This window comes from Corvus brachyrhynchos, unplaced genomic scaffold, assembly GCF_000691975.1.
Source record: "Corvus brachyrhynchos isolate BGI_N302 unplaced genomic scaffold, ASM69197v1 scaffold99, whole genome shotgun sequence".
In the NCBI taxonomy this organism is placed as follows: Eukaryota; Metazoa; Chordata; class Aves; order Passeriformes; family Corvidae; genus Corvus; species Corvus brachyrhynchos.
In genome coordinates this window covers 3,342,098-3,358,691 of record NW_008239778.1, presented here as the reverse complement: position 1 = coordinate 3,358,691, position 16,594 = coordinate 3,342,098, and the positions used below count along the sequence as shown (strand labels likewise).

General features: G+C 41.9%; 1 protein-coding gene across 6 annotated transcripts in view; it reads right to left on the bottom strand.

The window, feature by feature from the left end:
- Positions 1–16,245, bottom strand: part of CLIP2 (CAP-Gly domain containing linker protein 2) — a 101,706-nt gene extending 85,461 nt beyond the window's left edge. Inside the window, exons 1-3 of one of the 6 annotated variants that reach the window (XM_017742998.1) lie at positions 15,535–16,245; positions 12,381–13,843; positions 11,210–11,351 (exon numbers count right to left, since the gene is read on the bottom strand). The gene's annotated coding sequence lies outside the window, so the exon portion shown is untranslated. Of the gene's footprint in view, positions 1–11,209; positions 11,352–12,380; positions 14,336–15,534 lie in introns of those variants that run through there. The other 5 variants (XM_017742999.1, XM_017743001.1, XM_017743000.1 and 2 more) reach the window with 5 other exon arrangements.
- Positions 16,246–16,594: the final 349 nt, after the last annotated feature.

Here is a 16,594-nt window from a genome sequence, read left to right as displayed (position 1 = left end):
CCCCGCGGAGAGGGCAGCGGCCGCAGCGCCTCGCTCTGCGCTGGGAAGGCCCCGCTGGCGGCGCCTCGCCAGCCCTGGAATCAACTGGGCGTGCGCTGTTTTGGTTTTCTTCTTAAATGTGTCATCCCAGAGGCGTTACCAACCTCTCTGATGGGGCCAGCAGCATGTCCATCTTCAGAGCCATCAGAGACTGGCTCTGTTGGACAGGGTGGAAGCTTCTAGCAGCTTCTCACAGAAGCCACTTCTGTGGCCCTCCCCCACTACCAAAAAAACCAGGCCATGCCAAATCAACACAAGTCTTTAAATTAAAACTAAGACCTTGCATGGTTGCAATGATTCAGCCAAGTGGTAACATGTTTCCAGGCATTTGTTATCTGACCCAGAGCCACCACAAAGCCTCTAATATCCAGCAGATTCTGTTGTATCTAGATAGGTGAGAGAAACCTCTCATCTTCACCCATTTATATCCAAGCCAACTGTCTAGACTTTCTATATAATGAGTGCAGAGGAACAGGCGCTAGGGTGGAATTCCCCTCATCGTACTGCAGACACCTAAATTGGATTAATTGCTCTCTAACGATGCTCCCTTCCATCCATGAATTGAAGAGATATCTGAGAACTAGCCAAAGGAGATGTTTACAGTTAAGTGAAGAGAATCCCACTCATGTCCCTTCCAGAGACGCTCAGCAGCTGATGGTGCTTATTTGGGTACACATAGCTCAGACGTGTGTGTTGGGTACGCTCTTGTCTGAAGGCCTCACTTTGTTCTGTTTCACTGAAAGAAATGAGACTGTTGGCCAGAATTCAACACAGGCAAGATCTGGCTCCACGACCCTTTAGGGAAGCACATGTGGCTTGTGCAGTGTACTGGAAAGTGCTTTGTGAAAGGTTTTCTACCAGCTGACTTCTGTGAGTTCCTGTATACTTCTTAACATAAAAGGAAGTGTGGGTGGAAATATGTTGAAGGATCATGGCAGTTCTCATTAATTATTAAGATCAAGAGGAGCTCTTACTGGTTTTTTAGTGTATTTCCTATACTGAAATTAGTGCATTAACTGTTACTTAAGCTTCAACCATCAGTATAATTTAATCATTAGCACAGTCTGGTTCCTGTTCTACATTTTAAAAGTAAACTACCTTGGTGCAGTAGCAATGATTCCAAGGAATGTGGGACAGCACTCAACACAGATACAAAACAATAAGATGGATCACGCTGCATGATTGAAGAAATAGTGTCATTTTCATCACAAAGGCTGTTTCCTGCCCATGAGCCCAAAGGCCAGTGGGTGTTTAGGGAAATTCAGCATCCATTAGGTGGAGGCCACCTGAAATTCTGTCCTCTGATACCATGTTTGTCCAAATGACCTATGCAAGTTCACACTGGCAGTGAAAAACTTGGAATAGCTCTTTTATTAAGTCAGTAGATTGTCACCAGTCTTTCATCTGAAGATGAAGCTCCTCTTTACAGATGAAGTAAATGAGTCATAGAGAGAAGAAATAACAATACCTGTGATCATCCACCTGAAACAGAAATATGTTGGTTGATATCTGCATTTCAGAGTCAAACATCTACAACTAAGCATGACTGAAAAAAAGTAATACAGGAGGATCAGAGCATGGAGAGACTGAAGAGAGATTTGGCAGTAAGGAGCATAACATCTTATTCATGGGTGGTGGGGAACAACACAGCAAAAAACCAGAGGTTAAGTATTGAATAAACCATTCCAGCACAGTACCACCAGTACTTATTTTCCCTGTTATTGCCCTAAACCTTATTGCTTGTCTGAATCAAGACAAAAGATCAGACTGTCCTTTACTTAGTTCATTTTCAGAGATCAGGGCAACTGCCAGTTGCACTTACCCAGGCTGGCACAGAGATAAAAGAGACTTGTAAGCCTCCTGACCTCAAAGCTGAGCAAAAACCACCTATGTTTTGTAGACTTGGAATCAAATTTGAGAGGGATAAATTTATTGTCCAAAGGCCCCTCTAACACACAGAAACCACGTAACCAGACCCTGAGCATTATCATGCTCTTCATTCAGTTCATGCACTTCTCTTTATACACATTCAATCCAGAGAAGAAAGTCAGCCTTAGAGCTCCCAGCATGGTGTCCTACACTCTGTTGATTAGGTGAAGCATAGCCTGTTTCATAAAGCCTCTGGTAAGTCTCTGTATAGTTCCATGTGTCCTCCAAAAAACAGGGAGACAAAGATCCCCCATAATGGGGCAACTCCGCATTCTTCCAGATGTCAAAGCATCATGGGCATGCCTGCAAACCCTCCAAGCTCAGTCTCTGTGCATTGCAAATCAAAATTCCTTCTGGATCAATAATTTGCATTGGATGTCAAAAAATTATTCCCCTCTATATACCTCTTCTTGTTGTCACCAGAGGTGTCAAGATTTATGTGTTCTCTGACCTAGTCAAACAGGCTCTGTAACAAATTGGAGCCAGCCTGTACTTCGTGAGAAAAAAGAAAAAAAGCTGTTTATTTCCCTGTTGTTTGGGCCTTGCCACGAAGATTGTTTCAGACCCAAAGACTGTATCACTACCAGATGTTTTCTAGCAGAGCTACAGAATGTACTGCGAAAGGCAGGAGAATCCTGTTTCCTTTTCATGAACTGGAGTGTGTTAGAAGATCAAAGCTGAGGGACAGGAGCCAAGATAAAAAAGTTTCCTATCTCTGTCCAGGACTTCAAAAAATATTTCAGTACCTACAACCAAAGCTGTGTTTAATGAGTAAGGGGAGGGAAACAAGGCTTCAATTTTGACACTTAAGAAAAAAGCCAGGCTTTTAAAATGTCTTCAGCAGGCAATGCCTAGACATGGTTTGGACTGCTGGTGTGGCTCTGGGTGCTGACCACTGAAACATCCAGCTCAGTTTCTCTACCTTTAATTCTCCAGAAAAGCAAAACTATCCTTAAAAAGGCTCTGACACTGTAATTTAACATAGGGAATGCTTTTCCAGAAGATCCCAAGGCACACAAGAAACAATCTTTGTAACAACTTGCAGATGAGAAAATTGGAGCATAAAGGCCCACAGTCCCACACAGGATCACCTACGGTCCACTGATTTCCAGTCACTAAAGCAGCCAATGAGCCAGGTGGTCCCAAATAGGTTGGTGTGATTAAGTCCCACATTAATGAGCTCTGCCAGAGCTGTATGTGAGGTATGGAATAGTAGCAATTTTCCTGTGTAAAGCAGAAGGAGTCTGGAAAAGGTAGGAAGCTATTAACAGTACAACTAACTGCCCTCTGCTTCCTGCCAAAAAATGTATGCTTGTAATTAAGGAGAGGTTTCAACCAAAGACCATGTCTGACCTAATTTAAATACCACAGTAATGGGCAGAGCATAAATACACAGCTCAAACCCTCAGCACATCATGTTTCTGTACTGATGGAATAGGCTGTTACCCTGTCACCAGGAGACGACTGGAGAACCATCCACTGATCCCTGCTGTCAATTCTCAGTAAGATGATAAAAGGTTTAAAGAAAAGGTTTAGAAAAAGGAGGTTATTTCTTTATGCAGAAATATTATGTCCTGTGATAGGAGAGTAGCAAGATGCCCCAAATAACCTCACTCACCAACTGGATATTGCTGCAGTGATTGCCAGGAGCGAAGGGCAGCCTCAGCTCCCGAAAATTTCAGCCTCTGCTATAACAGATCTAGAAAGGCTGAGAAAGCTTGATCCTTTGCCAAGTGTTCATTTTCATTTTAGAATGTTTATTGCAGAAAATCCTTTATAACATGGATTTTGGCTGTCAAATGCCATGATATAACCCAGATCCAGGAACTTGCACTCACTCCTTCAGTTTCCTGTCAATTTAGTTGTATTAATTGCACTACATAAATTGTATTATATGTTCCAGTAAAACAGAATCAATGTGAGAATACTGCCAGTGTAGCTTTCTATAGAGCACTGTACAGGGACACATGAGAACTGGCTTCTAATCCAGTTTCTGGTTTTATTGCTGCTGTAAAATGGAAACTCCCTCCATCTCAACAACTCCTTTCACAACAGCAAAAGGGAAACAATGATACTGACCTGATCTGTAAAGTGCTTTGAACTCATCAGAATGAATGTGGAATACACTCATTAAAATAGCTAATGCTGCCTTCTTCCCTGTTCCAGTCCTAAATACTGACAGACAAACTCAATATAATATACAACAAATAAGTGAAAAAAACCCAAATATAAAGTTAACAAGTGGGAAAATACAATTAAGGTAAACTATTCTGTGGAATTCAATGCCAGAGTATATTAAAGGTAATTATAAGATAGTTATACTGCAGCAGTAGCTATATTAATTCTAATTAGAATTTAAAAGTTTGAGACAACTCAACTCTTGAAGAAAAGTAAGCTTCTCTGAACAGATTCTATGATTGTTTGATACCACACTTAAGGTTTGTTTCTCTTTTCTTTGAGCCTGTAACAGTAACAGTGAGCTTCTCAAAGGGGGTGTTTGCCTGAACAGGCATCTGTTCAGGTCTGTTCCAGTCAGTAATTCAGCTGTACCTTTCATTTCACGTTCTTTGCAATACTTCTAAGAATGTTTGTGGTAACAGAACAGAAATAGCAGGTTACTATCTGAGATGTTTATTGAAGAAAGGAAATAAGAAATTAATAGAGCCCTTTTTTTTGTATGCAAAACACTCACACATACGAATTAAGCCATGTCATGCCCATTTAGCATGCTAAGAAAAGAGATGAAGATACTTACAAACTGGGCTTAAAATGTCATGGAAACAGCTGTCCTCCCAACAGGCTGAAATTCATTTATTTGTTGTATCCAGACAAGTTTGGCAGAGAAACCCACGGCATTCACACCTATGTATCACATCAAAATCTGTGATTTTTAAGCAGACTAGAAATACCAATCCAAAATCCAAACAAATGATTGCACCTTGTTGGGATTTTTTTGTTTGCAGGGGTAGATTTAAGAGATTATTAATACTTTGTGACATCAAGGTCATAAAACAAAGCCATATTGCACTTCCAGAGAAAATTGCCTTGCAAATGACATACTGCAGTGACTTTCAGGTCCCAATAGTCAAGGAGTTGAAGTCTAACAATTTCCCCACTTAGAATTCCCAGCTCATGCAGATCCTCCTTCACAGGGCTGATGTGACTGAAGCCCTGATTTTGTTTCCATGGAACATAAAGAGGATATTAGAATTAACCCCTGTAAACAGCACTTCAAACTTGGAAGGCAGTTTCACTCTCCCTATCCCCATATTGCAAAAAAAGCCATATCACTATATTTAAAGACCAGTTTGTGTCCCTGGTAGATCTAGAAGTATATAAGCAAGTCAATCTGGGCTGCAGATGAAAAGAAAGTAGAACCTTGTTAGATTCACTCCATCATTACTGCCTTGGGACTGTGCTGTTTTCAGAGGTGTCAAGTGTATGAAAAATCTTGTAAGCCTATATCCCAGAAGCAGATAGAAGGGTGAAGGACTTTTCCTGTACCAGTGTGGGCTTGCAGGAGGTGGCTGTCATTCCCAACACAAAACAAGACCTGTCCCACAACAGTTCTGCCATTTGTTTTCACAGAAACTGTGCCTGGAGACTGCCAAAGTTAAGGCCTCAGCAAGGACGTGCTGCCACCCAGCTCTCCTGGAGGTCTCTGATCTCTGCAGCAGCAGTTTGCAATCACTTCCCAGCTCCACAACCTACATCCCACATCTGGCTGTGGGCTTGTCTCAGTGAGAGAGATTATTTTGTCACCCATTGCCATGAAACTTCATCCAAGCACCCAGTGCTAGGAAACACATTGTGCTCCCAGCCTGCTGATTTCAATAGGGAATCACAGCCCAAACTTAGCAAAAGTCATAAGTGCAGGTTTAACTCCACATACAGGAGCAATCTCCGGGACATTAATTAGATTAATCACACCATGAAAGTCAGCTCCACACTAAGTGTGCACTGCTGTGCTGTGGCTTGCAGGTGCACAGTTCCCTAATCAGGATCAAGCCTTTCCCTGGGTTATATTTTTTGAGGTGCAGTGGGATGTCATTAAGAGACAACATAAGCTTGTAGTTCCTAAATCCTTCATTTCTTCAAGAAAGATCCACTTTGCTGCAGCATAGGATTTTCTAATTATACTCCTCCTTTCTACCCGGTTTTCCATTTTCCAGCTGCATAAAGAAGTCAAATCCCTCGCTTACACTGACTGATGTATTGGGGAAATAAAGTCTGCTTCTGGCAGCTATCTTTTCAATCATTCATTTCCATAAAATTCCAGTTCTAATAAACCAGTTTATAACCTACAATCTTGACGAGGTGAGGTATATCAGGTTCCTCTGTACACCTTTCACTTGACACGCATGTGTGTGCACACAACATGCTATAGCACTGTATCCTGAGGTTATTTTCTATAAGTAATAATATTTCCATTCTGAAATGAGGTTTACTAAGCTCAGTTGTGATTACTACAATGCACTGAAACAAGGGAAGTTCATAAGGGGCATTTTGCTGTATTCTGGTTGTATTAGGTCAAACCATCCACTCACAGTTAAGATTCTGGCTGATAATCTGTACAATCAATGCCATTTTCAAAGCTGCTATAGATCCATTTTACAAAAAAGATTGTGTGTGCAGCTCTGCACTTCTCTATTCCATTCCAACAAGTTTCCTACAGTGAAGGAACTCAGTGCAGGTGGCACCTGTGTTCAGCTGTATCACCCATCAACAGGAGATGAACCCCTGGAAGACAGAGAAAGCAACAGCTCAATCCCAGCTCACATTCACCCTAGTGACAATATGTATTTTTTGTGACTTTTCAGCATCTTTATCACCTTATGTCACGGCATTTTAGGAGGTTTTAAAATATGAATTCACTGATCAGACAAAAAGGGATGTCTCTAAAGAACAGTGTAGTCACAGAGGACGTAGAGCACACAGTTTATACAGCTCTACTGCTTGGGAAGCACCTAGCCTGATTAAGAATCCTCCTCTAGTGCAGCAATAAACCATGTTTTACATTAATAACAACTGAAATACTGAGCAAATGTCTTGAACAAGTAAGTTTGTTTAATTTAACAGAGAAGGGAATGAAATAACCAATCAATCACCAAATAACCATTCTACAGGTGGGGGGAAATGCATTTCATGTTTAGGGAATAAAAGTAATATTTTTCAACATCTAAGACCTTTTTCTGAGCTATTGGTCAACTTGTATTTAACCAAACCTATACCGTGTCACACACAAATACCCTGCATGTCCAAACATGTAAATACATGCACAGAGACATGCTTATTAATATGCATAAACCCTGCACAAATGTAATTGTGTATGTCATTAAAGGAGGAAGTCAAATGTGCACAATATAGGCAATAAAGGCCACATTGTAATGCCAAACCTCTCTCTTCTTGGGCAAGGCATTTCAAGCTTTCCTGGTTTAGTTTTGCCACATGCATATTGGCAGCATCTTTTTTCCAGCAAATGTGCAGCCTGGATGAAAGAGGTTTTTAGCCATTCAGGTAAAGATTCTATCAAAATGTCACTGGCAAGCATACATGCAGAACTGGAAAGCTAAATCCCAGAAGAGACTTGAAAACAATTATGAAAATATATCTACCACATTGAGCTGTTCTTAGCTGATATGAGTACTGAATTCAGGGACTGCCTTAGGAGAACTACTGAGGAGGATCCAGAAATGGTGTGGGAATCAGTCTCTAATCTCAGCTCTGGTACCAGTATAACAGTGAAAAGAAATACCTGCATGGAAAGATTTGCTTGGCAGCCTGGAAATTTCCAGGACAAATGATGTTTAGGGGATAATAGCTCCTAAAACCCAGAAGAAAACCCCCCATAGTAAATACTTTTGGTATTTACTCATATGTGTAAGAAAGTAGTGTTTGACATCCCTTCACTTCATCCATTAAGTCTTCAAAGTAGGAGCACAGTAACCAACAGGGTAAACGTAATTGTTTAATATTATTGTTTGCATATCCTATTAAATCTGAATAAAGTGCCAAGACAAGAGGAGCTGCAAGAAAAATTAAGCTAATGCAAAAGAATCCTGATAAACTCTTGAAACGGACAGAAAAATCAAGGTGTGATTCAGCTGTGACAAGGGATTGTATAACTCTACATTCATCTGGACAAATAATAAAATAATAAGAAAAAAAAAGGTGGGGAAAAGACTGAAAACCAAGCATTAGCCATGTTCTGAGAAAAAGATAATAAAACATTTCAGTTCAAACTGAAATGCTTTAATTCCTCAGTTACAAACTGCTTGAAATAAGATATTTCAAAGTCAACTGTTCCTTAGTATTGGCTCCAGAAAGTATAGCTCACACTGTAAACAGTCACTGGACTAAACCCTCAAACCCTTTCCTCTATCCTCTGTTCTCCTTGCCAGTGAGGGCAGAGGCATCAGCAACCACAGCAATAAAAAGCACTGGCAGTGGTTTCCTCCCTTCATGGCTCCAGGAGAACAGCTCATATTTTATTCAGGAAAAGCGAGGCCTCTGGAGGTCTAAGCAAAAAAACCAGGAAGTAAGTATTTCTTGGGGACAGTTGGTCACAGGCTGGCAAGTGTCCAGGACATCAAGAAGGAGGGGCAGGGGTGCAGGATAGAAGCATGAAAGCTGCTTTCCTTCCAGCCTTCCTGCCATGGTAGGAAGGAGCATCACAAAGGGCAAACTGTACCCGGAATGTCTGCATGGTGATCCAGAGCAGGAAGGAACAAACTCAGGTGGTGTCCTGCAGTGGGGTCCTGCAGGGAGTCACTGCCTTAGAGGGGGAATCCAAGATGTGCAGTCAGGATGGAGGCATTACAGGATGGGATCCCTCCAAGGTTTAGTTGGGAGAGCTTAATATTTACCCCAGCCACTTGCATAAGCTCTTGCTTTGAGTTCTCTGGGTAATTCCTCTCCCCACTTTGCCACACTTCTCTCATGTCCCAAAATTACATCACTCTAAAGATTGTTTTGCAAGTGCCTTCAGAACAGGACCACACCTGAGCCCAGAATAAGCACTTTCATGGGAAAAGAGATCTCTTCCCAGATAGCCAGACAGCCCTCTTCCATTGTGCCCCCAATAACAGACCACCCTTAAACAATCCTCTGCAGTGCTTTGATTTCCTGAGAAGACAACATGAAGGTGCAGATGTCATTGGTCATCTCTAGTTGCGTGCAGAGGAACAACCATCAGTCCCTCACAGCTCAAACCGAACACCCAGCACGGGCTGTGCCTCCCCTCAGGAGCCTTTCCATCAGCACTGACTGGCTCTGAACTTTAATTATTTTGCACAGGACACTGAAATAAGAACTTTCTGAGAAGCTTGAACTCCTCCTCATGAATTCTGGAATCTTCAGGGAAAGAAAGACTCTACCTGTTACTTTCTGACAGACTTCCTAAAAGAGGACACATGCAGACGAGTTATCTCTTGAAAATTACAGAAGAAATGTAGTATTTTACATTAACATTCCTCCTTCATCGCTTTAGTTACTGCCTAATGGATATTAGCCCTCAGAATACCTCCCCTGTAGGGCTGAGCAAATGAGAAACAAGTCATAGCAGAGCAGTCAGAATGAAAGGAAGGGGAAAAACCAACGCAATAAAAACCCCCACACATGAGGAGAAGCAGAAAAATGCACCCTGGGATGCAGCAGCCAACATTCATTTAATAATGTCAACATTTGAGATGCATGGCTTTCCTGGGTAGCAGCAAAATATATGGATTAATAATGACACGTGGTGTGATCAGATAAAAAGTAAATTTATATTTAAAGTGCTCTTTATGGTAAGGGGGTAAGAGGAGGAAGAAATAATTCTCTATCAGTGCAAGCATCACCTAAGCTTACTGTTGCACATAGAAATTTTAAAAACAACAAAAAGCCCTAAGAAACCACCCTTAAATTAAATCAACTATCCATATGTACAAAATGGTTTCATACTTCTCCAAGCCAATTGCAACAGAATCTTTTTAGCCTGTGACTTGCAGCATCAAAGCTCTGCAAACAACCAAGGACGCTGAATCAGTGCATCTTCTGTGCAACCCAAACAGTCTGAGGTGCTGTGAGTGCATGGAACAAAGGAGACTGATACAAGGATTTCCCTTCCTGCTACAGTTAAAGCTGCTTTGAGGAAGTACAGGTTAAAAAACACAAAAGAAAGATATGTAAGTTAATGTTTAATTGATCAGGTTAACTCTATTACCATTAAAGCAGGATTTACTGATACTAGATAGGCAATCTGTCTCATTGGGTTCTTACACAGTGGGTAAATGCAACAGTGAAGTGAAAAATGACTGCTGCTTCAATGGAGCCCTCCCAGTATTAGAATTTAGTGCCCTTTCCTGTTGTGTTTATGTTTTAGAGGAAACCACCACCTTACAGTAGGTCAGCAGAAAGAGCAACCAAGCTGCAGGGAAATCAGGCATTTTCAGGAAAGTGACTAAACATCAGGAGGTTATCCAACCTGTGTTCAAACCTGCAGATGAGTCCCACTTACTCTATAAGGCACGCTCTGACAGGATTTGTTCACTTGGAAGTGGCACAGCCCAAGTGACTAATGCAAGAAAGAGAAACTTCTTCTCCTCTCCCCTATTTTTCAGACTTCTGTGATAACTGGAAACAATAAACAACAAATGTCCTAAATTGAAAGATATAGTGAACCTAATTAAGGTTTAATTTAGGGAAGCAGCCTTAAATTTAGGGAGTTAACCCAGGTGGAGGAGAGACTGGATTGCAGGGCTAATAAAAAAAGGCTTACCTGCACAGGAATGTCCTGTCACAGCTCCTTTGAAAGAGGCTGCCTGGAGCCCTGGAGCCAACTCTACCTGTGCAGTGCCAGCTCATGCAGCACCTGGGTTTTGCTGGACTTCAACCCCATAAACCAGAATACATCTTCACCCAGTAACACAGGACTGTGTCCTTTCATGTCAGACTAAGGAAGGGTTCACAAGCAATTTTCTCCTCTGACAATCAATTGCATGTTTTGGTATTTGGCTCTAGACTTACTAGACCAAGTCATCATTTCAATCGCAAATTGATATGCAGCCACTAAAACGAACCTTAAGAGTACAAGTCCTGGTTTTTATTCCTGATCTAGGCAAAACCACATCAAACATTTGGAGTAAAAAAATCACCTATGCACACAGAGATCCAAAGAGAATAACTCCTTTTTTATTTTTGTCAGATTTTTCTCACGTCTTCTATCATGAGCACTCTAAACCAAACCAGACTTGACCCTTACCGTAACCTTTTGCTGAATTCCTCCTTTATGCTTTAGGAGCTTGATGGCTTGAAACACAGCAGCTCTTCCTTCTGATATTTCTAAATCTATGCTCTGCAGACTTGAATGAATCCAAGAGTTCCACAGCCTAGTAAGTCCTGGACTGTCAATAAACAACAACATTATGGCATTTCCATCTGTGACATGTACAAAATGAATGCAGATCAATGTTAAGATTTACTCTGTTGCATTCAGCCAAACAAAGTCTCTGATCAAGTTTTGCCCAGCATTTAAGAGACTAGATACAGCTGAAATGGGTTGCATAATGTCATGCAGTACCAATTAGGGGCAGTCAGTGAAGAATGTTCCCAGACTGCTGATGCAAGGAATGAGCACAAGAAAGTACAAATGCTGGATGCACTCTGGCAGTATTGTGCTGTATCGTGGCTGCATGGTGTCTGACCAAAAGTCAAGCAATACTGTAACGTTAAAAAGTACAATCCACTTTATATCAAATTTGTTGCAAATTTCTTTTGACGGTTCTGATAAACATAAATCAAGCCAGTCCACATTCTCATTTTTATGGGAAACATAGACCAAGTGTTACATCTGAAAACACAAAGAGAGTGGCACACTGGTAAAAGAATGGATGAACCCAGATTGTCTACCTCCATTTCAAACTCTTGGATTGTACCGTTCATCAGAGCCCCCGAATCACTCCGGTGGTTCTGCACCAGCTTGGGGCTGAGTCTTTAAGCAGAAAGCTCACAGAGCCATTAGATTCTTTCTTCGTCATCAAGATCCTTTCCCCTACACAAGGGAGTCCCAGCAAGCACTTGCTCTGCAGGATGCTCTTTGCAACATCTATGTTTAGCAGTAAGTCATGCACAGAATCACTTTCTCAGCTTCCTCAATGAAAAGCTAGAGGCTGTGTCCTCCCTGGAAGCAAACAGAACCCTGCTACAGTCTAATGGTGACGTAAGACCCTGACACGGAGGAGAAAAGGTGGTGCTCCATACCAGCCCCAGCTGCAGGTGCAAACAGACAAGTGCACCCAGGGAGGCTGCACAAGAAAAGCATGGCAAGCACAAAGGATCATTCCCCTCTCCTACACTTTCAGCTTCATCAACCATGTTAGGAGCCAACAGCTGCATTTTGGCATCTAGGAAAAATGTATGTGTAGAGAATTTACCTGGTATTGCAGACAAAACAGGAATTCTAAGAGAAAGTCAATTCTCTTGGATGTCCCAGGTGACCTGTGTGGCTTTAACCCAGGCGTCCATACTCCCTCTACTGACTGAAGCTGTAACCACGCGGCTGGACTTGGGCTGGACATCCGTTGCTCCTATTATGTGCTTAAAGAAGAAAGGAAATTTCAGTCACATTTTCAGTCTTAAGCATCCAAAGGGCAGGAGAGTAGGACTGGCTAGTCACTGCTGCTGCATCCTTTTCTTGTAACCTAGTGTAAAGCTCTGAAAAATGCCTCAACACATGCAGAAAAATAATGATAAAGCTTCTCTGGCTTAAAATGGCACTTAAAACCCATTCTTTTAAGTATTTTCAGATGCTTGTAGAAAAGAATTTTAAATACATGCAACTTTAGAGTCTCCCAGTAGCAATCAGCTGACCTTGATCTTTCCAGCTGCTCTGTCACCACAACCTGTGCCTTGCCTCACTTTCAGCACTGAATTTCTTAACTGCAGATGTTGGTGGCATGCTGCTTAAAATTTTGTGTGGTAGCATTAAAAAAAAAGATTTAAAGTTACTTAATGAAAATGCAAAAATATGAGATGAGATGAGATGCTGCAAATAAAAGTGCTCAGGTAACAGTGTGGGCAGGTGTCATGCTGTATTTACCCAGTGTGTTCTGGTGAGCTGCTGTTGCTGTGCAGCTCTTGGAGATGCTCACAAGAGTAAGGATGAGGCAGTGGATGGAGAAATACACAGGGATATGGCTGTGTGCTGGTGAAGAGGAAATGTGGGACCTCAGCCATTACACTTAGCAAGAAATTTTAAAGGGTACCTTTAAAATTAGCTCAGCACAGCTGTATCCCCAAGGCCATTCTATGGATAAACATATGAAGAATGGACAGGGCTTGTGATGCTACGAAACAAGGACAAGTTAATACCTGCATACTTACAGCATCATTCCATTTTGCTCTAGAGCTCAAGCACAGCAGCTCTGCAGGAATCAGGGCCCCTGTCAGTCTGGGTGCAGACGTGTCAGGCCGAGGAAACCTCCTGATACGGTGATGCCCTATTTCATGAAGCACCAGCCCAGCCTCCCTTCTAACAGCCCCATCATTACTTTCACTCCCACTATTTGTTCTAGCTCTGCTCTCTGCCTTAAGCCTCACTGAGCACAAGATAAAATGGTTGGTAGCATGAGAATTCATTCCACTGTCTCCAGCCTAGCTGTGTGAAAGAGAGAGAGCACAGAGAGAGAATAGCCTGCAAGGGGACTGCAGACTCCACGCGTCCCTGGCAGCGAGGCCATCTGTGCTTCATGACCTACTTGGGGCTGTGAAACAGCAGCAGGCTGCAGCTGGAGCCAAAGCTTTAGCTGCAGTGGTGGGGCCAGCGATGGACAGCTCAAGGAACCCTGCACTTCTCTTAATACTGCAATTTCAGACTTCAGCCCCTGGTCTTCTAGACCTGCAGGATAACATGCATGTGTGTTAGCCCTAACAGTAACAGTAAGCTGAACTCACAGATTTAACCTAAAAGCAAAACAACCTTGAATAGAAAACCATTCTGCCCTCCCTCCCCAAACCACTGCATATAAGAAATTTTTATATATAATATACAGATCCATACTTTTTGCTAACAATTGCCTGAAGTTAGTTTCCTCTCATGCATTATTTCTATTGCTTTCTGGGTTTTACACCTCACATCACCCTCGTTCTTGCTTTTCACTGTCTTCAACTACTGTGTCACTTTTAGTGTTTTCACTAATTTCAATTTGTTGTTCAAACTCCAAACAAGCCACCCTCACTTTCACCAACCATAGCATGCAAAGCAGCAATTCTTTTGCCACGACTTCTGCATTTACCCAATTCTCCGAGGAAACGTGTTGTGCTAAGCTTTAGTTTCCCTGTGGGGACTAGAGCTTGAGCCCTTGACTTAGAGCTGGTCTGAGAAGAGCTTCCAAAGCTGGGACTTCCTTGCTGCTGGGCTGACAAGATCATGATTTATTTCTCTGAAGGGGATCCCCACTACTAGTAATAGATGTTGTTTGAATACACTGAAGAGGAACACTCCAATTGCTGAATAAACCATTAGCAAAAAGCCTTTGTCGGTACTCTATACTGATTACAAGTACTTAGTAAACTTTTCTATACATCTTTTGGGGTATGAGCGAGAAGGATCTGAAAGAATAATCTTAAATTCAGGATTATTCTCCTTTCAGGATAACACAGTACATCTGCGTACATGTGTATTTAGGCATTGCTGATGACACATCAAAAGTTCTGCTATTTCAGCATTGAATTTGGAATTCATTTCACCCTGGATGTATCCTGTGATCTCAACTGTCAGACTACAATAAGAACAGCTCGGATCTTGGGACATGACGGGTTTTAAAACTTTCAGCTCACATTTGCCTCTCCACCTGCCACATATCCCTATCAATACTGTTATGCCTTAATAAATACTTGTTCTGTGTTTGATAAACCACTGTGAGAAGCTCCTGCCTACGCTTGGGCCGCAGCACTTTAGGAGACCATGCTCAAAACTACATTTATTTCAACTGTTAGCCGAAACATCACAAAATCTGTCATCAGGCTCTCTGCAATGGTTGTTATCATTAGCCTTTCTTATTGTCCTTTGAGTGCTTATCAGCAGCAATCCTACACATAAGAGTAGGAGAATTAATGCTAGCCAGGAAAATGATATCTTATCTGGAAACTGGTACTTCCTAAGAGCAGAACTACTGTTTAATTTGGCAAGAAACCAAAGCATATCCAGGGTGCTGCATGACAGGCTGTTATGACCAACAGTGCTGCAGTATTTCACTGTCTCATGTTGGATTCTGATGAGCACTGCAGAAAATTAAATCTAAAGACAAGAGTAAAAGAGTGAATTTGAGTGTCACAGGAACAAACAGCCTGAATACCAAAAAAAAAAGCTAACTCTCACCCCCATATGCCATATAATTATTTAATTATCTACTTTACCTCCAAAGGAGGCAGTTAATCCACTGTTGATGTTAACTCAGCCAGGCACATGAGGGCTGCAGAACACTTCCAATTTTACCTTTACCCTTACATAACACTTATCCTACAACCACTGGGACCCACTACAGCTATTAATAAAAACAACATGCAAAACAAGATTAAAGCACTTACCACCTACATAAAAAGTCAGATATTAGACGGCACTTTGCAAAACAGGAACTTCACCCTCCAGAGTTTCAGAGCCTTGGGAGAAACTCAGCAAACTCCATCACTGTCAGGCCATAGGCAGAACCAGTTTTACAGGCTGAAGGCAAATGCTCATATGTCAACCTCAAAATACCAATAACAGGTACTGACAGTAACACTGGAATACAGATGTTGTACTTGTTGACAAGTAAGATGAGGTTACTCCATCACTGCTCACACTGAGCTTCAAATAAGGTCAGTTGTGAGTTCCTGCCTCACACCAATCTTAAATTAGAAACACTTCCCAAGGAATCAGGGCCCAGACTGAAGGACAGATGCTCTGCTCACTGAGCTAACACAAATGTCATTAATTACGTGGAGCATAAACAGAGCTGAAAGATGTACCAAGGCCCCAGTAACTACTGAGGTTGAAAATGAGTACTGATTTCCAAATTCTAATGCTATGGATACAACAACCCAGTTCTCTGTCAGGGGCTGGTAGCATGTAGGGGCACCAATAAGCTTGGTACCATAAGACTTCATCAAAATTATCAATTAATAAAAAAAATTAGTCTTGACTTAGGTGGATGAACCACCTTGACTTAACCTGGAAAAGAACATTTAGAATCATAGAATCACAGAAGGGTTTGGGTTGGAAAAGATCTTAAAAGCTCATTTCATTCCACCCTCTGCCATGGGGACACCTTCCACTAGACAAGATTGCTCCAAGCCCATCCAATCTGCCCTTGAGCACTTCCAGGGACAGGGCAGCCAGAGCTTTCCTGGGCAACCTGTATACATTGTACGTGTTCAATAAACAGAGCCAAAATCATCCCCCCCCCTCCCCCATAACGTAACTGCTTACAATATTTTGCAATGCATCTTGTATTGTTTTCATTTTAAGGGGGGAAAATAGCGGTAGATAGAAGAAACAAAGTTTTAGACCCCTGAAATGCAAACATGTTACTATCTTAACACGCAGTAGGGTAAGAAGCCCAGCGAGTCCAAATAGCCGAGCACAAGCTCCCCCAGCCGAGTTGCGAGC